The sequence below is a fragment of the Cydia splendana genome, chromosome 9 (genome assembly GCF_910591565.1).
Source record: "Cydia splendana chromosome 9, ilCydSple1.2, whole genome shotgun sequence".
NCBI lineage: Eukaryota > Metazoa > Arthropoda > Insecta > Lepidoptera > Tortricidae > Cydia > Cydia splendana.
In genome coordinates this window covers 12132501-12159625 of record NC_085968.1, presented here as the reverse complement: position 1 = coordinate 12159625, position 27125 = coordinate 12132501, and the positions used below count along the sequence as shown (strand labels likewise).

The following is a 27125-nucleotide window of genomic DNA, read 5'->3' as shown; positions in this document are numbered from 1 at the left end:
CCACCAAAATTGTAACCACATTTTAATTAAAAATGTGCAAATATTTAATATAATTATCGTTATCCTATTAAATTAATTAATCCACTTCGTCACCTTTTTCTAGTAGCATTTTATTTTTGTAACACTCGCAGTTCTAACCTAACCTAACCCACTTTTCTAGTAGCATTTCGTTTCTGTAAGGGTCGCAGTTCAAACCTAACCTAACCTAACCCACTTTTCTAGTAGCATTCCTTTTCTGCAAGGTTCGCAGTTCAAACCTAACCTAACCCACTTTTCTAGTAGCATTTCGTTTCTGTATGGGTCGCCTTTTAAACCTAACCTAACCCACTTTTCTAGTAGCATTTTTTTTCTGTAAGGGTCGCAGTTCAAACCTAACCTAACCCACTTTTCTAGTAGCATTTCTTTTCTGTAAGGGTCGCAGTTCAAACCTAACCTAACCCACTTTTCTAGAAGCATTTCTTTTCTGCAAGGGTCGCAGTTCAAACCTAACCTAACCCACTTTTCTAGTAGCATTTCTTTTCTGTAAGGGTTGCAGTTCAAACCTAACCTATCCCACTTTTCTAGTAGCATTTCTTTTCTGTAAGGGTCGCAGTTCAAACCTAACCTAACCCACTTTTCTAGTAGCATTTCTTTTCTGTAAGGGTCGCAGTTCAAACCTAACCTAACCCATTTTTCTAGTAGCATTTGGTTTCTGTAAGGGTCGCAGTTCAAACCTAACCTAACCCATTTTTCTGATAGCAGTTTGGTTCTGTATGGGGCGCAGTTCAAACCTAACCTAACGCACTTTTCTAGTAGCATTTCGTTTCTAGAATAATTATTATTTTGGAGTCATGTGCTTTAATAGGATAGCAAACCTAACCCACTTTTCTAATAGCATTTCGTTTCTGTATGGGTCGCAGTTCAAACCTAACCTAACCCACTTTTCTAGTAGCACTCGTATCTGTATGGGTAACAGTTGAAACTTAACCTAGCCCACTTTTTTACTACTATTTTCGTCCCCTCGTCTACTATTTTGGTCTTCGCTTCGCTCAGACCAAAAAATTGTCTCGGGTAAAAATGGGTCACTTTATGCCCTTGTTGTACAATCTACTATTTAGTCCCTGATTTATTAGCAGATAATAAATAAATAATATCAATGTATTTCTAGACATTGTGAACGTATTAATGCTCCTGATCTGATTTTTTTTTTCACAGCCGTTGTACAGTCACCTGCAATCATAATATGTTACACAATGAAGGCCGCAAAAAATATCTGACACGTTCTTATTTGTAGAGCCATAAGAGCGTGTCACATATTTTTGCGGCCTTCGAAGATTAACATATTATTGCCTGGTGAATGTACATAGCATACACCTTATATTTTGGCTGCTATTTAACTGATCACCAGATTTAGTAAAATTTAATACCAAAAAAATCTATTTTACCACCCTAAAATAAGAATGATCACCAAAATTATAACACCATTTTAATGTGAAATGATTACCAATTTTATTACATTTTACTATCCTTTTAAAGAAAATGACACCAAAACAATCATTGTAAACCCAAAAATAGTAAAAGACCACCAAAATAAGAACTCCATTTTAATGTAAAATTATAACCAAATTTTTAAATCTTGATATCATATTAAAGCAAATGACTCCAAAATAATCATTGTAAACCCAAAAATAGTAAATGACCACCAAAATTGTAACCACATTTTAATTAAAAATGTGCAAATATTTAATATAATTATCGTTATCCTATTAAATTAATTAATCCACTTCGTCACCTTTTTCTAGTAGCATTTTATTTTTGTAACACTCGCAGTTCTAACCTAACCTAACCCACTTTTCTAGTAGCATTTCGTTTCTGTAAGGGTCGCAGTTCAAACCTAACCTAACCTAACCCACTTTTCTAGTAGCATTCCTTTTCTGCAAGGTTCGCAGTTCAAACCTAACCTAACCCACTTTTCTAGTAGCATTTCGTTTCTGTATGGGTCGCCTTTTAAACCTAACCTAACCCACTTTTCTAGTAGCATTTTTTTTCTGTAAGGGTCGCAGTTCAAACCTAACCTAACCCACTTTTCTAGTAGCATTTCTTTTCTGTAAGGGTCGCAGTTCAAACCTAACCTAACCCACTTTTCTAGAAGCATTTCTTTTCTGCAAGGGTCGCAGTTCAAACCTAACCTAACCCACTTTTCTAGTAGCATTTCTTTTCTGTAAGGGTTTGCAATTCAAACCTAACCTATCCCACTTTTCTAGTAGCATTTCTTTTCTGTAAGGGTCGCAGTTCAAACCTAACCTAACCCACTTTTCTAGTAGCATTTCTTATCTGTAAGGGTCGCAGTTCAAACCTAACCTAACCCATTTTTCTAGTAGCATTTGGTTTCTGTAAGGGTCGCAGTTCAAACCTAACCTAACCCATTTTTCTGATAGCAGTTTGGTTCTGTATGGGGCGCAGTTCAAACCTAACCTAACGCACTTTTCTAGTAGCATTTCGTTTCTAGAATAATTATTATTTTGGAGTCATGTGCTTTAATAGGATAGCAAACCTAACCCACTTTTCTAATAGCATTTCGTTTCTGTATGGGTCGCAGTTCAAACCTAACCTAACCCACTTTTCTAGTAGCACTCGTATCTGTATGGGTAACAGTTGAAACTTAACCTAGCCCACTTTTTTAGTAGCATTTCGGTTCTGTGAGGATCGCAGTTCTAACCTAACCTAACCCACTTTTATACTAGCATTTCGTTTCTGTAAAGGTCGCAGTTCAAACCTAACCTAACCTACTTTTCTAGTACCATTTCGTTTCTGTAAGGGTCGCAGTGCTAACTTAACTGATAGCAGTTTGACTTACTTTTCTAGTAGCATAACGAAATGCTACTAGAAAAGTAGATTAGGTAAGGTAGGTATGCGGTGCGGGATACGGGGGGTTGAGCTGGAGGGGCTAGTAATTTTGGCATCAGTTTACTTTATTTGGTAATATGTATACATTTTTTGGTAATCATAGTGGTTTATTTAGGTGAAAATATCGCATTAATTGGGTCTTCAAGATTTGGTGATCATTAATGATTTTTGGTGATCATTCAATATATTTGGTATTTGAATACAATTTGAAGTGCAGTCGTAATTAAAATGGTGGTACTTTTGTATTTTTAGGCCTTATTTTTTTGGTGTTCAGTAATTTTTTTTGGTAAGCATGATTTTTTTATTTAGGGTACCAAAGTATTTTTTGGTGGTCATTATTCATTATATTTGTAGCCTTATATTTTTAATACAACTGCAAAATGAATTGTATCATGCCATGAAGCGATTTTAAAAGAATATTTTATTTTAGTCATAAATTTTAGAATTTTTTAACGGTAAGTAGGTAATGTATTGCGTAGATACTTATATAGTCGTCACTTGTGACAGGTAGAACGTCGTGTCCGTACAAACAAACAAACATTGCAAGTTAAAGAAAAGCTCATAAAAATTACTTAAATAACATGTAAATAACAGTTTTATATTGCACGATAATTTCTTTAAAACATTCAATAACCTAGAAAGATGGCAAACCACGTATAAAACTTGTGCGATTTATGATAATTTTGCAGTGAATTTCTAAGCAAATCAAATTACTTACATTAAAACCATATCTATAGTTTTATACATTTCAACATTAAAAGTACGTTAGTCGACTAGGATTCGTTTTATACATTACAAAGGTTTGGGTTGTAAGAACTCTTTATATATTCTGTGGTTTGGGCGACATTTGAATTCCACCTGTAACTCAAATTGTATTTGCAAACGTGAACCACTCGAACGTGGCATAACAACCTGGTGCGGTTTACTAATTGCGTCAGGCCACGAGCTGAATTGCACTCAAATAGTCCGATGTGTGGTCGCGGCATAATGCCTTGGGCGGGCGGCAGCGGGCGACTCGAGCCCCGCACCTTTCCCCCCACTCGCAGGGCAAGGGGGGATTCAGTCTACCTCCGGACGCCGGGCCTGCCGCTCCCCCCTTTGTTGGTCCTCGCCGCGCTCCCGCGAAAACTGTTATATTAAAACATGAATTAAAACAAACATCTAAAGCTAAAATATAAGTTTCAGTGAGTGCCGTTCGCGTTAGTGCTGTGTTTTCTTTTGTTTTTTTTTATTCATTGGTTTGAGGATGGTTTTGTTTCTGTGACAATTCGAACTGATACAACTCAGGATTTTCTTTTTGTTCAATTAAGGTAAGTACAAAATTATGTTAAATATTTCCTTTTGTTTAGGCTGCGTTTCCACCAGAGATGTCTCTCCACTTCATTTGTTTTCCTCGCTCAGAGTGTAGTCAAGTGATTCTATTGGTTCTTAACAAACACATCCCCTCGCTATGCATCCTCGCACATTTCTGGTGGAAACGCAGCCTTACAATTAAATATACCTACTCGTAATATTATACATATATTATATACAGGGTGGAATTTTAACCACCGTTCATACTCTACGTAGTAAATTTATAGGTTCATATTGAACTACTTTTATTATGGGACCAACACCGAAATTACGAAAAAAATTTTTGCTGTTTCATACATTCCGGCTTTCCGGCTGATGTGATCATGTGAGCTGCATATTTTTACCTATGGGCTAGCCAAATTTTTTTCGCGGTTACGGCATTTGTCCCATAGTAAAAGTTGTTCAGTACGACCTATAAAGTCACTATGCACAGTAGGTATGCACGGTGGTTAAAATTTCACCCTGTAATAACACATGGTTTTGTTTATTATTTATTTATGTTCTAATATTGATAATTTGAACATTTTTAACCCGGCCTTTACTGTTAAAACACCGTTATCAAATATAAATTATGATACACATGTATTTTGCGTGACCTAAATTTACCGAGACAAACTGTTTGGCTGGAAACACTTATCTCTTGTTTACAAAAATTAATCGCTGTCTTGCAAAAGTGTATCATGCTAAGCGTATTAACGGAACGGACCCATGTGTATGAGCTTATGGTAAAGTAGGCCATGCCAGATATGAAACACGTCAAAAATTTCGTACGCGGGTACTGTCAGGTCAGGAACAATAAACATTTACATGTGGCCGCCGCGATAAGCCATATGTAACAACTGAAATAAAAGCGTTGTGCCTGTTATCAGCATTTTATCTAGGTGAAAATATACTAATACGAGTAATTATTACAAAATCTCGTTCATAGTCGATTTAGCAGAATAAATCGCAATTTGCCACATGCCAAAATAACAAAATTGATTTTTCATTAGCGGAGTGCTACTTGTCAAAATGTTCGCTTGACGAAGGTACCCAAAGAGTAAAGTAAGTATATAGGAAGGTACCTCTATTTATAAATAAATTATTCGTATACCTTCAATTCACATTCACTGTTGTTTTATTTTACCTGTACGTCTACCATCAGTTTTGACATTGACATATACGCTCACGTCTACGTAACATACTTTCTATGCATCTCGCTCGTACTCGCATATGCGAGCAATAGTGCAAGCGAGATGTACAGAAAGTAATTTACGTAGACGTGAGCGTTATGTCAATGTTAAAACTGATGGTAGAGGCTCTAGTGTACCCTTATTTTACCGCCAAATTTTTTGCGGAATTTTGTTATACAGAAAATTATTCATAGAATAATCGAATCGCACATTTTTGTTAATTCTGTTTCTTCGATTATTCATTTAAAAAAAAACATATTTTGTAACTTGATTAAAATTCAGAATATTTATTCAAAGTTATTTAAATAAAATAAAAGACTGACTGTACAATTATTATTCATTGAATATTATTTGTGCGACACTACAGTTCACAGAATATTAATTTCAACAATTATTATTTTACTAAATTACCTTTCACATACTCGTAGTATTCATTGCTAAAAAAGGAATTTCGGTTACTTTAGAGATGCAACCTCTAAGAAAATGAACCCTTGGAAAAGTGGGTTAGGTTAGGTTAGAACTGCGACCCCCAATAAAACGAACTGTTGCCAGAAAAGTGGGTTAGGTTAGGTTAGAACTGCGTCCCCCAAGAAAACGAACTGTTGCCAGAAAAGTGGGTTAGGTTAGAACTGCGACCCCCAAGAAAACGAACTGTTGCCAGAAAAGTGGGTTAGGTTAGGTTAGAACTGCGACCCCCATAAAAACGAACTTTTTCCATAAAAGTGGCTTAGGTTAGGTTAGAACTGCGACCCCCAAGAAGACGAACTGTTGCCAGAAAAGTGGGTTAGGTTAGGTTAGAATTGCGACCCCCAAGAAAACGAACTGTTGCCAGAAAAGTGGGTTAGGTTAGAACGGCAACCCCTAAAACAAATTCCTTCCAGAGATGCAGATTGCGTTAAATTAACGACTAAATAAATAAAATTCGACTAAATGACTATTCTGTATATTAAATTTTGCTCAACCGTATTTATAAGAAGTGACTTTTCTACAGATCGATGATTCTGTGAAATGAAATTACATGAACAAATTGTTCTTGAAACAAAACTAATGTTTTAAATTTTTGGTGAAACATAACTAATCCGAACTAAAATTATTGGAAGTAAATATTCTATGTAAAGATTATTTTGCGATTTGAAATAACTTGAAAAATTTTCTGTGAAACGAAAATCTGCAGAAAAATTGACGGCAAAATAAAGGTAAACCATTTTACCTACTGTAGATATATGTACCTATAAAACATATGAAATAGAAACCGCACGGCTTAAATTATTAATAATTAAATTTCATTATATAATTTTATACTCCATATATACTTTCATAAAGTCTTACTGAAAACAAATCAATGGCTCAGTAAAACAATACTCTGAATCTTATTATTGAAATATTAATATTATTATTTTAACGGTTAGATTTTTTTTTTTTTTTTTTTTTTTTTTGTTTTTATTATATTGAAATCTTTTATTTACATACAATATATATACAGTGGTACTACTAAACGAAATTAATAACTAGCTTAAATCTAAAATAGGCCCTTGAGGCATTGTACCAAGGATGCTGGCGGCATTTCCTCGCTGTATCGCAATGCTGATACGTTGTGCGAGGTACGGTTAGATTATTTGTCAATGGTCCAAAGAAAACAAAAAATTATTTAGATATCGTTATTTTCGTCATTAGTCTAAACAAATCTTCCTTTCTCAGTTGAATTGCTCAGTACTGAAGAAAGTGGCTCTCAAAATTATTGGTGATAATTTGTACGCCGTTTCTAACCGCTTTTAAAAGAAGAAGATTTGCAGTACGTCAGGATTTTAGTATTTATAATTTTTGATTTGCATTACGTCGGGATCTTAGTTTTTTTTTACAGTACATCCTGGTGCTACAATACGACACCGGTGCTATAATAAGCACATTACGTAACTACGTCGCAAATTTAAAGGGCCATTAGTACTGTAAAACGTGCGAATAAGTAATTTGCAACTCGTGTCGATTTAACTCACTCGTTGCGAATTTCCTATTCGCTGGTGGCCTAGCGGTAAGAGCGTGCGACTTGCAATCTGGAGGTCGCGGGTTCAAACCCCGGCTCGTACCAATGAGTTTTTCGGAACTTATGTACGAAATATCATTTGATATTTACCAGTCGCTTTTCGGTGAAGGAAAACATCGTGAGGAAACCGGACTAATCCCAAATAAGGCCTAGTTTACCCTCTGGGTCGGAAGGTCAGATGGCAGTCACTTTCGTAAAAACTAGTGCCTACGTCAAATCATGGGATTAGTTGTCAAAGCGGACCTCAGGCTCGCATGAGCCGTGGCAAAAATGCCGGGATAACGCGAGGAAGAAGAAATGAATTTCCTATTTTCCGCACTTGTATCGTAAATTAACTATTATGCATGTTTCAGGAAATTTCTAAAACAGCGGACCGATTTGGATATTTTTACTAATAGTTACTGTTATAAGAATGATGAGTTATTATAAGTAGCTCACGTTCCGTAGGAAATCATTAACTATGAATTATGGGCTTATGGCATCTGGCATTATTTTGGTTTCAATTCTATCACGTGTAGAGTGCTGCACGTACATATTTTCTTTAGTTTTTCAAATAAGTACAATAAATTTGACACCTAGTAAATAATAGTTGTGGAAGATGCCAGTATATACCTAAGTACAATATTGTCTTTACCCTACTCAAAGTCTGGCTCAAAACATGCCTAGCAATTCATCGTGGCAGCACAAGCGTAATAAGATAGCTGTGATAAATGACTAAAAATAAAGAGACATCGTGCAGCGGAGTGTAACGAACATATTATTTTACTTTACCTTCAACCACTCAACACCTTACAATGTGGAATGGCACTGAAGCGTGAATGAAAAGTACCTATAAGCAAGTAAAGTTAGTACAATCGAAGAAACTGATTTGTGACCCACTACAATAGAACGTTTTCACAATACCTAAGTCTCATAATAATTTTACTTTTTAAATCAATGTACATCACGCTCCGCGATTGTTGCGCCATTTAGGGTCCTAGCTAAATTGGTTGTTCAATACTTACGCTATAGAATTTCCAATTTATCAAGAACCCTAAATGGCATAACAAATATAACAATCCCGTGTGGTGACTGTACCTAATGCCAATAACGTATTAATATGAAAAGGCTCACACAGTGAGTCAGTAATCAAGTTGTTCGATAGTACCTATCATTTTTCCAAGTGACAATGAAGAGATGAATTTAAAACCGTAATGTTTAACAAAAAGCTATATTTGAAACCCTGGTAACGCTTTGCCATGGGCCATGGGCCGGTAAAGTCAATTCATGTAAAACCAGGATTTAAAAAATCCGCGTTCATAGCGTTGAGGCTCAAAATCGAATCCGCAATCCTAAACCAACAAGCGGATCACAACGGGGCGTTTTATCAACATTAATCCATCATGAATGCCGGAATCTGCTGAAAGAATTTGCGAAATTAGCGAAAAATATTGTGAATACAGATTAACTTTAAGTCAGAGATCGCTATAAATTTTTATTTACTTAGTTATTTTACCTCGGTATGACAAACGCGATCTCGTTTTATCCTCCGAATATACATATAAATTATGGTGTGCCACACCAGTATAAAATTGCAGCAAGCATACTTCACAAACGTATCTGCCTAATATAAGTATTTGGACCGTATACATATGTTACCGTTTTAAGTGAAAACTCGTTTTCCCTAGTTAAAACTAGCTAGTTTTCGCAGTGCCTTGGTTAAAACTACATCAGGCGGCCATTGGTGTCGCCAATATCGCATAGAGTGATGTGAATGGGTTTTTAAACAGCCCAAGCCCACTAGAGCAGACATTAATTATTAATAGTATTTTATACAATCGTGATATAATAGAGAGCTTTTCAGTCGAGTACCGTGTTTAGACAACGAAGCTTGCTGAGTTGTCTAAGTAAGGTACGAGATTGAAAAGCTTGATTATATCACTATTGTTTAAAATACTTTTTGTACGCGTCAACAATAGTAGTTTGTGTTACAAGGGATCAAAATGATATATTTTTGTCAAGGGCGTACATTGAATCCTGAATGAAGCGATGGATTCTACAATAGAATCCCGAACGTAGTGAGGGATACTAAAGTAGAATCCTGAGCGTAATGAGGGATTCAAGTGTTTCGCCCAAGACGAAATAATTTTGATACCGTGTGACACATACTGCTTTTCACATCAACTATGAGGAAAATAAAAAAAATCTTAGTGTTGACACTACAGTGTTGCCACTTTTTAATTTCTACTCTTTTTTGCCAGGCTGTACATATGATGTTCATAGTTAATTATATTAATATTTGGCTTATTACTAAACGGGCAACTAAAATACTAGTGGCTCTGTGAGCTGTAGACCTCGCGAGCAGAGCTTTAAATTACATGGTGCTAAGAGCTTTAAATATAGTAAATTAAAAAAAACAATACGAAATTAAAGTGTAAAAAAATAAAAAAAGTTATATCCCAGCATACAAATACTGGGGATCGAACCCAGACTCTCTGTGCAAACAAAAAAAGTGAACGTTTACAAACTGAGCCAAATAGTAACTTAGCTAACCAAGGCACTTAGAGTGTTTGGAATGTGTAGATCGGCTTATGGCAAAACGTGGGGTCTAAAGCCAAAGGTACTAAGATGGATCTATACCATGATGGTAAGACCAATCATCTTGTACGGATGCCTGGCATGGTGGCCAAGGACACTAAAGAGCACATGCAGGGATGCCCTTATGAAAATACAAAGAACGGCATGCATGGCTATTACTGGCGCGTTTAGAACGACGCCAACAGCGGCGATGGAGGTACTGCTAGACCTCTCGCCGCTACACCTAGTGATATAATCTGAGGCGCGGAAATCGTTACACAGGTTGACCCTAACAGGCCTCTGGAGCGATAGCAAGCCAAAGACCAAACACACAAACATGGAATGTGACAATTTCATGAAAAGGATTACGAATATGGGCTGCGATAAGATGCAACCCAAGTTTGTGTTCCATAAGAATTTTAACGTTAAAATTCCAACAAGGGCTGAGTGGACCGAAGGTCTTGAAGCACCAATCTCTGATGAAAACGACATCATATGGTACACAGATGGTTCTAAGACAGAATCTGGTACGGGGGCAGGCATTTATGCAAATGACTTTAGTAGTAGTATAAGCATGGGCAATTACGCCACTGTCTTCCAAGCCGAGACATTCGCTATAATTGCCTGTGTGCATGAGAATATAGTTAGGCAAACCCAAGGGAAGAATATCTATATACTCAGCGACAGTCAGGCCGCTCTCAAAGCGCTCGAAGCGCCCAGAGTGGACTCTAGACTGGTATATAGTGGCGTCCAAGCTCTGAACCAGCTTGGAAGGCAAAACAGGGTGCAACTGGTATGGATCCCAGGGCACGAGGGATTCATAGGCAATGAAAATGCAGATGAACTCGCCAGAGCCGGATCTGTAAGTAACCTTATAGGTCCGGAACCATTCGTGGGGCTCTCACAGGGAACCATCACAACGGCTATTAAAGACCATACCAAGACCAAACACCAGGAAGAATGGGATAGTCTGACGGGTCTAAAGCATGCAAAGCTCTTTATGCAAGGAATAGACTCCGGCTGGAGTAAAAAGCTTTGGAAACTTAGCAAAAGACAACTCCAAATCATAACGGGGGTGTTTACTGGCCATTACGGGGTCAAAGGATTTCTGGCCAAGATGGGACACTCTGACAACACCGATTGCCGTATGTGTGGCGAAGAGGAAGAGACAGTAAGACACTTAATGTGTGAATGTAACGCCCTCGCCAGACAAAGAATGAAGGACTTTGGAGCAGGATACCTGGAACCAAAGGACTTTAAAACGCTACCCATGAGCTCCATCATCCGACACATGGATATGGTGGGAAAAGCTCTTGAGTAGTTGACGGATCTTTTCTAGGGGGTAACTGCACAAAAGATCCCTATGGGTCGAAGTGTATCCGCAAGGGCCCCCGAAAACAATAAGATAAGATAAGATAAGAGCCAAATAGTTCTTAGATAAGCTGACGAAATTTAGCTACTCATTCTCAAGTTAAAATTAAATATCTCAATACCAGTGGCGTGCCTACGGTTTTGGAGTAAGGCAAGCCGAAAGATATGTTTTCGTAATAAATGTCCAATGTCACTTTAAACATGAAGAATGAATGAATTTGCTAGCGTAAGTATCGCGGCGAGCTATCAAAGCGCACAGGGCATACTAGGTACTACTATAACTACTAGATAGAATTTTACAAACATATCAGAGGACCTACCTTCTTTCTCTGTTACTCTAATTACGCCTACGCCTTAATTGGCGCAATTAATTAATTGGCGCCGTAAACTAACAATCCTTGTGTTTTGTAAACGGCTGTACAAAATTTTATCTTAATGCGACTGACTTTTCTGAGAATACACAAGTCGGGTGTTGGTTTTGGCGCTGACATGATATCCCGTTTTTCTACAAAGTTTAACGATTTTACCTTGCCTTCGTTGAGTAATATTATGTGGACGCATCTCATACCGTCACTTCATCAATTGTTAACACAATAAACGTCACAACAAACGAACAAATCCACATTCACTACTTAATTCAAATTCACTGAATTAAATTGAGCTTTCGTTACTTCCGACTCGACTAAATAATAATACACTTGAAGTAAACGCGTGCCCGTGCGAACTTATGCAGCTAACTTCACACCAAAAGCCAGGCTTAAATCGCCTTATAAAATTGCTATACATACCAACAAATAGTTACATCGTTCTATGGCGGTTTGTAGGCTAAGAGCGCCTAGAGCGGGACGAAAAAGCAAGACCGGTTGCAAGCCAACGAGTGCGAGCTGGATAGCTAGAACATTCTACGCCTGATTTCTTTCGCGCGGGCGAGGCGCCACCACGGCAAAAATTTGCAACACGCTGGCGCCGCGGTCCGCACACTGTTGCTTGAATTTAATAATATGGGTTCATTTGGCGCGCGGTTTAAAAATAATCTATATTGATTATTGATCTTATCACTACGTAATTTCGGTAAAGCAACTAAGGCAAGCCCGGCTTTTGGGCTTGTATGGAAGTACCGCCACTGCTCAATACCTCCGAAACCAGCGAAATAAATTTTCTGAATGTTTGGCCATTTAATCTATAAACATATCTCAAAAAGAAAAAACTCTTATGATTCGATACGACTATTTGTTTAGGCGCGAGGTATCACGACTCCGCCATTTTTAAATATTTCCAAAAACTGGATTGACATAAACAAATTATTTAATCATAGAATCTGGTCACAAAATTTCACGAGAATCGGTTGAGAATTGTGACCTGTAAGGAGAACATCCGGACGGACATACGAAAGCAAAATGCCCGAGTCAAAACGTAGACCTTCGCTACGCTTCGGTCAATTAAACAGGAACTTTCACTGGGCATATAATAATATAATTTGGCTGTGCATTAATATTTTAGCACTAATCAATTTATATTAGCCTCAAATTTAAGCATCATACATGCATACCTTGTACTTTAAGCCGTTGTACGAGCGCGGATCCGCGTACGAGCAAAATATTAGAAAAAAATAATCACGGCACACGAGAGGTTAAATTGACAAATTTCCTAATCCACAAAACACCACACATTTATTTACGTATAATACCCTACTATACTTACTATACTTATAGTCGAAATTCCTAATCATGAAACACCTAATGGCCATTATAACATTAGGTCTTTAAATTTTTAATTACTAATTTCAATAGTTACCACTGTGTTCTGCCAGAGTCAAAAGATAGGTGCGACGACGAGCGAAGCGAGGAGGAGCGTGTTAGGTTGACCGTGTAGTGACCAAACAAAATATTATAAAAGAACTTCATTTTTAAATTAATAGATACCCGTTTTCTTTTTAAAATGTGCTTCATAAATAGTCTCCAATATAATAATTCAGTTGCTAAATTAATATTTGGTACCTGCCTAAAAATAAACAAAGGCATTAAAATACAACTCATATTGATATATTTTAAGGCTCCGTTCTAGGTGCCACTTTGATCCCTCCTAGCAGGGAAGAAAAATCCATTTTCTGATTAGGTGATGTGAAAAAATAATACTTTAAACTAGTAGAATCATAGAAACAAAACAAACCAAACCAAAAGCTAAGATACGCGAGCAGCCGCGATACATTCATACTCGTACGCGCCCCGGCCGCCGCGGCCCGGCGGGCTGGTTAACGACACCTTCTCGTAACTCATGAGGTCCTGGTACTTGCTCCGCGCTAAATTCAATTTTTAGACAGTTGTTTTCTCGATTTCGGCCACCGTAGCCTATGGAGACTAACAAGCAACGCTAAGTGGTTTTCGTAGTCTATGGATGTTGCTATATTAAGGGTGCCACATGCGCGTTTCTGACTTATGAAGCAATTGTTTCTACTATACAACCTAAAATAAAGAATTAATTTGAGCTATGGTTTTGTTTCGTCCTCTTGATCGCGGCGAGCTGTGATTGGTCAATTTCATTATAGTTGACTAAACTGTATCGAAATGAATATTATAGTTGAGTAGGGAGCCCATACATTAAAAATACCCAATTGCAGTTTGGTATAAGAAATCTTAATTCAAGAATTACAGTCGACGAGTAGAAAAACTATTTTGTACATACAAAAATGAAAATATATCGAAACGATATACGAGTATATAGGTAGATGCAATAAAAAGTCACGTCATCATTACCATAGATCCATAGGTACATTAAATATTTAGGTTTCGATTGGCATTTTCTAAGAGCTAACTAGCGCTCCTTCTCTCATCTCTCCAGTAAAGAGTTTCTATCTCCAAATACATGAAACATAATAGCAAAGTAAACTTCATCTGAGATAAAGTCGGTAACAAAGGCCTTGTTAATACTTACGCACTCAATTCTAAGCAAGAAGGAATAATCTAAGGGCCGAAGTTCAGTCGACTTTGAATGGAATCCGATTATCTTGCTGAATACAATTTGCATCTGAATCATTGAATGTGTTTTCAACGAAAGCCGATTCTCAGAGTTTCGGCCGCATATTCGAAAAATGCTTATAAGATGTGACAGCGGTACGATACCGATCTGCCAGTGTCAAAAGTGACATTTCTTCAACCAAATCAGAATCAGAACCAAAAATCGTATCGTTTTCTTCCTTCATGTTGGCACTACTAACGTTCTGTCATCCGCTTCCTTTGCTAATTTTTGTATTCGTCATGTGTTTGTCTGTGATGTTCATAACAATTATTTGTTTTATATTATTATCCTATATTATCCTCCCAAAAATACAAAATTATTATACCGAACATTCTCCTCACGTGTGAAAGTCAACACCGACATTGGCAAATTCACCCTGTGCAAAATTGCAGGGAGTAAGCCAGAAAAAAGAGAACCAAAAACGTCACTCGACAGAAGGTATCGTACCGCTGTGACTCCTCATAAGTATTGTTCGAATAGGGCCGAGAGTTTGACTGAGCGTTAACTTATATCTGAAGTTAGCCAATCTAATCTTATCCTCTGCTAAATGTTATTTCCAAGACAACCAGCTTACAGCATAAATGATAAAGCTCGGCTATGCAGTTGAATTTACTTGAGGCAGCTTGAATTGAGTGAAAATTATATTATTATTTCGTTAAATTAATTTTATATCAAGCAGAAACGTCTTAGAACGATGCTATTAAGCTTAGAAATCAATTAAAAGTGGAAAAATTCACTGTGGGTGGGACGCTTGAACCGACAACCGCTAGCCTAGTGCTCTGCCATCTGCGCTACCAAGACCGTGCCCAATACAGCGAATATTTCCACCATATATGAGCCTTAGGGAGGCTCTAGCGACATCTATCGTAAGAGTCTTACACTTCTTATACGGCTACCGGAGTTGCAAGTCATATTGGACATTATTTGTGGACAAGTGATGAAGCGCTATCCCATACTAAATTAATTTTCTATCGAGCAGAAACGTCCGCGAACGATGCTAATAAGTAAGCTTGTTTCTAACAAATCAAAAGTTTAAAAAAAATGTGGAATTAAAGTGGAGTGGTGGTAGGTAGCTCAGATGGCAGAGCACTGGGCTTGTGACCCAGAGTGGTCGTGGGTTCAAGTCGCACTAAAGACAGTGATTTTTTCCACTTTTTATTTATTATTTTTGTTTTTACGAAGTTTTTACTAAATAATTTTTTTTCGTTAGATGTCATGAAGTCAGGGAACATTATATACCTACAGGCTACAGGCCAATTACAACGTACATTGACATCAGAATGATGTGCGTCTCGCTTGCGATAATACATGTACGGACAAGTACGAATTGGCCTTATAGACACCAATGTAACACGCAATTTGCGGAGCAAGCGCTTTCAGAGTCAAATACCTACTCGTATTAATTTTCGAGACATTTGCGAGACAGTAGTTTATCTTTTAACCATTCCCCTAAATCATTATACAAAGGAGGTTACATTTATTTAACAGTGACATTTGCATTGCGAATGAATCAGGAAACCCCTCGAATTAACATGACAATAGCACAAAGGTTTTATCTTAGTTCAAACGAATCAGACTGAAAATACACGAATAAACTTACTAAACGGAATACTTGATCATTCAGTGGATAGAATTGGTCAGCATTTATTTAGGAAGAGGAAACGATAATCCTTTATAGAGCTATCAAAATAACATGTTCTATTTCTTAGGATCAATAAACTAATATATTTCAGTTTATAATATATTTTATAGCCGATTTTACCTTTGTGATTACTTTACAGCTACTAACTATGCGAAATTTTAATCAGTGCAATTTTTTTTATAAGTGGTTCAGTATAATTAACAGAATAGATTATCAGTATTATTATTATTTCCTGGTGCAAAGGCTGTCCATCGCAATTATACGCGGTAAGGCAGCGAGTGTGATGGGCACCTTTGCGCGGAGAGTTTCGCGGGGAGGCCTCTTTCAGTAGTTTTTATATTGCTTGTTTAATTTTAGATATATTTAGGGTCTTAGTTTTAATATAGTTTTATTCATATATATATTTAGTTCATAAGTTATTTATTTGTCTTTATATTGTCTTATTCGTACGTAATTAATAAGGGTTACTCGAATTGTAAACGAAGCATAAAAATGTGTATTAAAATTTGACTCAATAATGAGTAATGACTGTGTTAGAAATACGAAGTAGGTACCCACGGCAATAAAATCTCACAAGTCTCACAACTTAGATCTCAGCTGTAGGCATATGTACCTAACTACGAAGATAGATAACTTAGAGGATATAATCAAACGGAGTAGCCATTAACAGGCGTTCCCCTCTTCTCGAAAATAGGCGGCCAATTGTCATACACATTGTATGGACTAACGTTTATCTGACATGGTTATTTTTACGTTACGTATACATTTGACGTGCCCCTCCCCCGCAAAAATCGGCAGACTATTATGTACCGAAAATTACAGACATGGCGTCTCCGTTTGGTTATATCCTCTAAGATAGAGAACGTAGTTGAGAACAAACTTGAGCAAGTTTTTGTTTTTGTTATTAATGTTCTTGTTAACAACTTAGGCGAGTACTCCTTGAGTTCTGATTTATATTAGCTTGTCTATTCTGTAATGTTTTAGTATTTTGTAAGATCGTGTTGTTTTATTTAGTCTAACTATTTTATTGATTGTTGAACAACTTTCGAATATTACATTTATTTTTGTATACACTTTCTTTATTGGACACGCACTGAGAGCATTTAATGACCGGAGTCGCCTTTAAGAGCTTACCCCTCTGCCGAAAACCTTGCACAGTTGTCCAAACTTTTGTATGGACTGACGTTTATCCGACATGGCTATTTGTACGTTACGCACAAATCATGTACAAATAGCCATATATTTGACGTGCCCCTCCCCAGTTACTAAATACTCAAAGGACACGCAAGAAAAAACTGAACCACCTGGTAATTAGCTTGGTCCGACTCTACCACGTTCTACGTTCCGTAAAAACAACCACAGTCCATAAACTCCCAAATATGGACCAAAACTCGAATATCTTTGTTTAGGTGGGACTGTTATTTGAATATTGTAGTTTTATGGCAAAATATTTGTATGAATGGAAGAAATAACCCAGAAAAAAAACTGAGCCTAATTGTGGGCCATTTTATTTATAGTGTCACTAATTTTTTTAAGGTGGACATTTTTGTTATTTCTACTCAGAATCAAGAGCTCTTTCGATCCTGATAGTAGAAAGAAAAGATTCCGACGAAGAGAACCTCCTCCTTTTTTTGAAGTCGGTTAAAAAAACGGTGCCAAAATGTACGGAAGGTATGAACATTTTGGGACACTTATCTCCTATTGATCGAAGGATCGAAAGAGGCCGTGATTCTGAGTAGACACAACATAAAAATTTCCCAATTAAAAAAAGTATAGTGTACCTACATTGAATAACGTAACCCCTTGATTATGAAATGTACCTACATGTGGACCATGGTTGTAGTAAGTAGGTATACATACCTAATGGACGTTTGGAAGTTTTACGGTACGTTATAATTATACAAGATCCGTAAAACTGATGTGACGAACGAACAGGAAACAAATTTCATATCCTAAGAAATGTCGGAATCCAAGAAAAACTCCCTCTATTTATAATTAACATTTAAAACGAAACCAGCGAAATAGGGTAGCACACGTTAAATAAATAATTTTCGTAGTGGGCCAGCGCGCAGTTCATTAATAATGTATGGGGAGATTGGGGAGGCTCGATAGAAATGTCACCTATTTTTGGCGGATAGCACCATCCGAACAACGAATATTTTGGGTAGATATTGAATTCACAGCCTTTTTGAAATAGAGAAATAGAGGTGACTAATGTTTAATGCATCATAGAATGTTATTTTAATCTAGTGAACATACCTATTCTAATTCCTTTTAGCAACAATGTTGAAATATTGGATTAGTATGTTCTGGCACCAAAGCTCAAAAAGACCAAATGTCAGTCAGGGTTACTAGTTCTGTCGGCCTATTTATAGAAAGGAGCTTTTATTGTTAGTTTTTTTTTGCCATTTTCAGCCTAGGTCGCTCTGTTTTCGTCGTCGTAATTACATCAAATAGTACCTGTACATCAAAGTTCAGCTGTTTAAGACACCAGACACTATGAAGTTGTTCAAATTTAACTTACAAGATTGAAATCATTTAAATATAGAAACAAGATAGGATTGAAGCCTTTGACGGAGTCCCGAAGTTAGCTCCGGAAATTGTTGTACAATTTTGAGAGCAACGAAACTCCTGTCTTTAGTTAGTTTGCTATGCTGTTTTTACAACTTGACCTCTGGCAACTGTGCATCAACTATCAGCGGAGGTCAAACAAACAGGCCACCAAAGGGGTATTGAAAATTAATCGAAGAAAACTGTAGCTTATTCACCCGCGCCTTAAAGACGAATCGATTAACATCTCATTCATACAAATGCCTTGCTTTTTCTTCAAACATTGTGTCATATTAATGTGTTTTAAAATATATGTGATAGTGTAGCTACCTGAACAGCAATTTCACGAGATTACCGCTAGATCGTAATCCGTAGATAATTGTAAGCTGCTTTATCGGTCCTTTTCAACACTAATCCTCCAATATTTGTGTTACCGCACAGCCTAATCTGTTAGTCAATGTGTGCTAAGGCAAGAACAAGGTGTTGTTTGATTATTGCTATGGGAACACAACCATTTGTGATATTTGTAATATTAGGTATACCTATTTTATTTTAAATTAGTCAATAGTAAAAATCTTTATTAACCATAATGTTACACTTGGTGTAGTCACTACTCAGGCGGAAACAAAAAAGTACAGCATTAATGGTTAACGTGGTACAAGATTACAAGAAACAGTTATTATTTAATGAAATTGACAAGCATCCACGGCTGTTTTCACCTTTGATGTAATTTAATCTGCAAAGCCTTACAAAATCGCACTGATTTAGAAATCAGCCCTTGCTCGGGAGCCGGAATCTCCGTAAAACCAGAACATTGTATTCGCAATAAGGAAATTCTTGCAAATTTTTCCGGCTTCCTCATTTTTGTTACGGAGAACTAGAATGACACCAAACAAGTCACTCTTGTTCCAGAAATTTAAATACAACCAAACTTAAATATTTGCTAAGATATAAAAATGTTCGTATTTTGGCCTGTGACAAAATTGTTAGCATTTTATGCTTTTATCTCCATTACTAAGGGAATAGGTAAGAAAACTGTATTCGTGCGTAGGTTACTGTGTGATAAATAATTACTTCCTTATATAAGGTACTAACAAATTAGTCACGGATATTTTAAGAGATAATGCATTACATTAAAACAATTAACTTTTAACTGTAATTAAGGAACTTTTGTATATGATTTTTTTATTTTCATTTACCGAAAAAAAAAATTATAATAAATTTTTAAAATAATCACCCTATTATGTACCTGTCAAGATGTTTAACACTGTCTGTCATGTCACGTCACGTCAAGTTTTAAGAGGTTCTAGAATGTCTAAAGAGGTCTCATTTAATTATCTTACTAACAGGGTGTATTACGTAGCAAATTTGTTTCCTAGTTTTCTCCAATAAAACATAACAAAACCAATGATGTTTCATACTTAAATGTACTCCGAGAACCGAGTACTATCAGCTGTAAAAATATCCGTGACTAATTTGTTAGCACCTTATATATATGCAACGTACCTAGAAGAGAGGCATATGCTCAGCAGTGGGCGATAAAGGGCTGATATGATGAAAATATAAATTTGTAATAAAGTGTTACTTAGGGAATAAAATTATGTCTATGCTCAGAAACTGACCGTAGAATAATACTCTCTGTCCTTCCACTTGCTTTTTTTAAGTGAATAATGTCCATGTAAATATAAAGATAACGCAATTCAGCTCTAGGTCCTTGGATCAAGCAACTGGGTCAACAGCCGAAAACGAGCTCTCTGAGAGTCATTGTAAGTCAACTTTTAGCTTTCTGCGTTGTTTATTGAGGTTTGCATATATTAGGTATATTTTATGAGTAAATATTGTACCTACTTACGTGACACATCATTTAATTATAAGGATGCAGCAATGGAGATGGCTCTAGGCATAAAATCACAGCGAAAATTATACAATTAACAAAAATCTTGTAGAGTTAGACCAAGAGAAGCCTGCAACGATTTTGATAGCATACGCAGTGCAAGTGTTATTTAACCCTTTACGGACAAACTTCGATTTTATATGGCAAAAATGACCACCCTATAACAATGATTTTAAACTTCATTACAAAGAAAGTGACAGGGTTAAATTTTCCGTAATTTCTGATATGCTTATGCCCGTAAAAGGGTTAAACGTCAAACTTCTATGAAATTTTGTATAAATAACCCTTGCACTGCATGTGCTCTAAGAATTGTTGCCTTGGTCTAAGTCTATGCAATTCCAAATCAGAATTTCACTGAATAGGATTTTTCGTATTTGTAGGTACCTATTTAGTTATACCTAACCTAACCTATACCAAAGTTTCATGATACATAGGTATTTAAAAAGAATGAAGTTATTTGACCTTCATTGTCATTTAACGTAAAACATAATGTAACATTCACATTCATTTTCAGTAGGTATCCTAGAAAATTTTAGTATAAAAAACATCACACAACATTACAAATTGAAGTTAATCATAACTCATACTAAAACAAAACAAAGTTGTATGTAAAATACTTTATAATTTTAATATTGTATGACTAAACTTAAATTATGTAAGTACCTTAATTAAAACTTGGCGCAGACATCGTATCACACAGAAATGTTGTCTTAAACTACAGTTTATTTTATTCTTGTAAGTAATAAATAAAAGTTATGATTTATGGCTTTTCCCTCCAAAATTAATAAAATAGCTCCAGCAATAAAGCCCAAGAGATTACCTTAATAGAACATTTTCGTCGTTTGATAGACGTCTATTACAATGAAAAGATTTCCTTTCGAAATACGAACTTCAAGACAATGTTAATCTCAACTTCGTCTTTAAGCTCTTATAATTACTTGGAGTTACGATCAATTCTTAAGTGGTTTTTGTCCAGAAGTTTAGGAAGGAATTCCTTGGACCCGTTCTCGGTTGATTGATTATCAAGGGTCAGATAATGTGCGGCACGGAACACTACGCCATTAAAGTACTTAAAGTTGGAAGATGCGAAGCCCGGCTAAGCAGGACTGCGGTTGTGACCCTTGTTTTCAATAGTTTTTGCCCGACGTGTAGGCTTAGGGCGTTACCATTTATTTGCTTCCAACTCATGTGTTGTTATATAAAGGCTGACGTTTATGGCCGGTTTCAGACGGAGATCCTTGTAATTTACTACCCTGAAAAACTGTGGGCAGGTACCAACATGAAAAAACTATAGCCATATTATAAATGGTTACAGTCGTTACTATTGAGTACCTAAATATTTTAATTTCATATTGTTAAATATCTCTATGTTACATACCTACTTAGTTATATTGGTACGTATAACGGAAATTGTTTTTTGGCTTTGTTTAAGCAAGCATAATCAATGAATCGTGCATTAGCTTTTTTTAAATAAAAACTAAATTATAGTAAGCATCTCACTTATGGCGGTAATATTTGAGTTAATGTGAACCTTAGCTCAGTGTTTTAGACTAAACTTACTTTTTATTTATACTTGCAAATATTTCAAATTATATGATTGCATGAATGAAATATAAATTGCTCAATTTCGATACGGTCGGTTACAAATGCCAGGTATGTGGCAGGTTGCCACGGTCACAATAAATTGCTGAAACAAGGGAAAATATTATGCCCATTTTTCAAGGCAGTTTCGTGTTATTGCCCTGATGGTTTGCAAAGCAATAAAAATACAGGAGATTTAACATGCTTAATGTACTGACCCTAACCTATGACCGACTAATATGTTAACGAAACTCAGTGCACTTTGGCTCGTAAATCATTATAAATAACATAAATGAAAGCATCTCTGGTATACTGCCATCACGTATGAAGTCACATGTGTGAATTTGTCACCAAATATGTCGCATATTCAGATGAATTCGCGGGAAGAAATTCCTGTGAAATCGCATAGTATGCACGATTGCACGCGGCCGTTTAGGTTCCAAAAAGGATGGACGCTCTGCCGACAGTAAAGTTGCTTACAGCCTCTGTTTATTTCTATATAATTTGATACGTTTTTGACATTGGAAATGTCTTTTCGTTCGCTCCAGTATACGGTCCGATTTCACGAAAAAGTGCGATCCCCTTATATCTCGGAAAGTTGTGAAGATATGATATTAAAAAATAGGCTCAAAAGACGCATAATCACGAGAGCTGTAAGGTGCAAAAATAATTATTCGAGAAAGTCAAAAACAAAAAAAGTTATGGTCGAAATAGTGAAAATAAAATTTAATTTTTTCCGGATTTTTGATTTCGGTGCTCGATAATTTGGAAACGAAGAATGATATCAAAAATTTGAGAAAAACGGCTCTGGACAATTTAGTCAGCTACAATTTTAGCCTAAAACAAAGACGATCGGGTTAAGGGTTTGCCCTGTAGCCTAACCTTAAAATAGTCAAAAAGTCAGAACGACATTTTTCACAGGACATTTATGACCTCATGTTTCGCAGAGTTCGTTATCGGTGTTTGTTGTGAATTATCGGGATTATGACGGCAGAATAACACTTGCACTGCGTGGGCTTTCAAAATCGCTGCAGATTTTTCTTGGTCTAACTCTATCTATCCTGTTTGAGACGGGCGTAGATAACGCACTATTCGACAATCTATGCATTCTTGTGGTGGTGGAAATAGAAATAGAGATAGAGGCAGAGCTAGAGGTAGTAGGGAGAGGGAGAGGGAGAGGGAGAGGGAGAGGGAGAGGGAGAGGGAGAGGGAGAGGGAGAGGGAGAGGGAGAGGGAGAGGGAGAGGGAGAGGGAGAGGGAGAGGGAGAGGGAGAGGGAGAGGGAGAGGGAGAGGGAGAGGGAGAGGGAGAGGGAGAGGGAGAGGGAGAGGGAGAGGGAGAGGGAGAGGGAGAGGGAGAGGGAGAGGGAGAGGGAGAGGGAGAGGGAGAGGGAGAGGGAGAGGGAGAGGGAGAGGGAGAGGGAGAGGGAGAGGGAGAGGGAGAGGGAGAGGGAGAGGGAGAGGGAGAGGGAGAGGGAGAGGGAGAGGGAGAGGGAGAGGGAGAGGGAGAGGGAGAGGGAGAGGGAGAGGGAGAGGGAGAGGGAGAGGGATTTGCCGTGTAATAATTTTCTTGTACTTTGAACATTAATATATCCTGCTTATTAATCGAAAAAATAATTAAAACATTTATTTACATACAAAATATATACAGTGGTATCGAAAAATGAAATATGTACCTATACTTATGCGCCACGGCGACAATTATTCAAACTTGGATACGCGTGTGGAAATTTTGCAATTTGATTGTTCACATGCGTTATGTCTAGGATACTTGTGTTAGTCTAAGAATAAAATAATTATCATTCAACGTTGTAGTTTTATTTTGTAACTTTTTCCTTATCCAGACTTTCTCGTCGCTCAGCGACAATATTTTTTCGAATTCCGTAGATTCATTTCCAATGTGCTCGATAGTCGTGTGAGGCACGAAATCTGTGAATTTTTCTGTTCTGTTTCTTTCTGTCTTATTTTAAGTATTATAACCTAACATTTAAATCAGAGTTTGAAGTGATTAAGTTTGGGGGTGCCACCAAAAATGACGCATTTTAACACAAATTCGCGGGAGGAAATTCCTATGTAACCGCACAATACGTACGTAGGTACGTGCGGTCGTTTTCACGGTTTCACATTGTAAGGATGAAGCGTTGCCAACGGTAAATTTACTAACCGCCTATGTTTATTTTTATTAAATTTGATGTATTTTTCTGGATACATGTACATACCTATATTAACATTATATTTTAATTAAAAAATGAACAATGTTTTATAAAATATTTATTAATGAAATTAATAAGGGAAGAACAACACGGACAAAAGGAAATATTAAAAAGGTTATTTTTAAATTTCATGGATGGATTGGATTTTATTAGTCAGCATCGGCCGTAGAATTTAGCGTCAGCGCCCCTCAGAGTCCTGGCGGTTTAATTTACTCTATATCAGAATCCAAGATAAAGCCAATTCGCAGTTTCGATGTCTTCAAATATTGGTATAGGCGCGGTTGGTTTGTGAGCGTAGAATTGCCTTTAATGAAGCTGGACAATTTTATTTATTGGTTACATGACGTTGAGTTAGGAATGGTGAATTAATAAGGTAATGGTTATACCTCACTCACGGTTTTTTTGATGATTGACTGAATGATTTTAGGCTCGCCATTTTTAGGGTTCCGTGCCTCAAAAGGAAAAAAACGGAACCCTTATAGGATCATTTGTGCGTTTCTCTGTCTATCTGTCCCACCATCCCCCACCCCCACTTTATCTGGGAAAATACTGGGTCTAAAATTTAGAAAAAAATACACAAAATAGTTCTTTACCTAAGTATAGATGACAGGAAAACCTATTAAAAATGTGCAGTCAAACGTGAGTCGGACTTAATTACTTAGTTTTAGATCCGATCTCTTTTTTAAAGACATTTCATTCATGTTCCACGTAAAACAATACATTGTTTAAAATTGGGTAATGTACGGTAGTCATTGGAACGCGAGTCCGACTCGCACTTGACCGTTTTTTTTAGTTAGAATAAACTGGTTAAAAATGCTAGTAACAGATCTGTTTCATTGCTTTAGGTAGTTTAGGCGTATACATCAGATATTTGTTAGCGAAAATTAAAAATCCAAATGAAATAATTATACAAATGTTAGATTCTCTCCAATCATTTTGTAAATAATAGATTTGGAAATAGCTTATGAAATTGGAAACGGTTGAAATATACGGTTACCTTTTCTCAGCTATTTTTGGCATGTTTGCTCAAGCCAGAACGGGCCATACTTACTTCTCAAATATTGGAAGTCTGAGAGAGGAAGAGGAATTAATTTAAAAATGTACTTGCTTCTATAGTAGGTACCGTTCTATTATTGAGATGTATTTATTTATAAAGCCTTTTCATAATATAAAATTACCAATTAACTATAGGTTCCCAGGCACTTTAACAGGACTATTTTTCTAATTGAGTATAAGCAGGTATAAGGTTAGGTTAAGTACGTCAATCTAGTGTGTTTAGAGCATTAAGACGCATTTCCGGGCACTTTGTTCAAAGGTACTTATTCTTATCCCACTTTACCCACACTTATCGCAGCATTATATCAGCGGAAATAATGACACTTCTTTGTTCCTTTTCCGCTAGTTCTCTTCACGTCTGAGTCGTCTAATGATGTACAGTGGAACCTATATAACTCGAACCTCGATAAAGCGAAATCCACGTTAACACGAAATAAAATGCCATTCCCTTCCCTTCAAAGCCCGACACCTCCATAAATCGAAATATTTAACCTCCTTAAGACGAAGTAACCAAGGATTCCTTTTACGCCTATCCAGTAGGTACAATTCTTACCTCTATAACTCGAAAAATAAAATTTGACCTCTATAATTCCAAAAAATAGGCGTATTGTTGTATCACCTCTATATCTCGAAGCTATTTACTATCAAACCTCTGTAACTCGAAACCGATAATAAGACTCTACGCGTTTGTATAATTACCTCTCTAATACGAGTTTTTCATACGTTTTACCTCTGTAACTCGAAACCTCTTTAAGACAAACTAAAACCTATAAGAACCTCTCTAATTCGAAAAAAGTCCCTCTATAAGACGAAACTTCTTTAACACTAAATTTTTGGCGTTTCCCTTGAGATTCGTGCTATCGAGGTCCCACTGTAGAAGGAAGAGGAATAACCTCTTGTTGGACTTATTCTATTTAGCTTGTTGGCTTGTGTTCAGTTGATCGTTATGTATGTAATCCAGGTCGAAGTATCAAAGAAATAATTTATAGAAATACTACGACGGTTAGAGAAAAGGATCAACTCACAAAAATATGTGAATAAAATATGAACTTGGTGTCAAAAGGACAAGTCATTCATTTATAGATGTAGTGCACTGTTTTCCCTCGTATTTTTTCGGAAACGTTCGTATTTGTCACCTTACTTCAATCAACCTTAGTACTTTTTGTACCAGACTGACTGAAATAGCAAGACACGTTCGTACGTTTCCGTGAAAATACGAAGGAAAATAATTATGCACAACATCTGTAAATGACAAATGTTTGAGAGGTCGCTAAACTACGTCCCATTGAAGGCTGACTAAATGTTATATTATGTAAATGTTATTAAGTTGTGTTCGAGCGCGGAGCCGAAATCAACACGTAGACGCCCTTTTAGCACTTTAATGAAATGTTAAGCTCAGTTTTCCTAGGATAGCGGCCGTCTCCATACAAAATAATACGGCTAAATATGGATGTCGTAGTATTTGGTATGGAGACGGCCGCTAAATGACGGCACCGCTATCCTAGGAAAACTGAGCTTAAAGGGTACACCGAGCGGATGCTGCCCTTACCCGTGTCACGGAACGCGCGCAGAACCAGCACCCGTCAGCGTGTAAGTCCATTGAAAGTTGATGGAATCTAAAATGAACTTGGTTATTTGGTGAAAGTTATGGAATGCCTTATAAAATGGTACCTATGCAAGATGGGCCCCACAAAAAGCGACATCTAAGATAACTGTAGCTAATGTATTTTAATTAATGTGTTCTAATTTTAACTTTTTAATGTTATTTGTGTTGTATAAATTGAGCCGATCTTATTC

At 36.7% G+C, this 27125-nt stretch overlaps 1 protein-coding gene across 3 annotated transcripts in view; it reads left to right on the top strand.

The window, feature by feature from the left end:
* The first annotated feature begins 3773 nt into the window (after positions 1-3773).
* LOC134793585 (protein qui-1) overlaps positions 3774-27125 on the top strand; it is a 203275-nt gene continuing 179923 nt past the window's right edge. For 2 of the 3 annotated variants that reach the window (XM_063765199.1, XM_063765197.1), the window contains exon 1: positions 3774-4196. The gene's annotated coding sequence lies outside the window, so the exon portion shown is untranslated. The remainder of the gene's footprint in view (positions 4197-27125) is intronic. The other variant, XM_063765198.1, reaches the window with a different exon arrangement.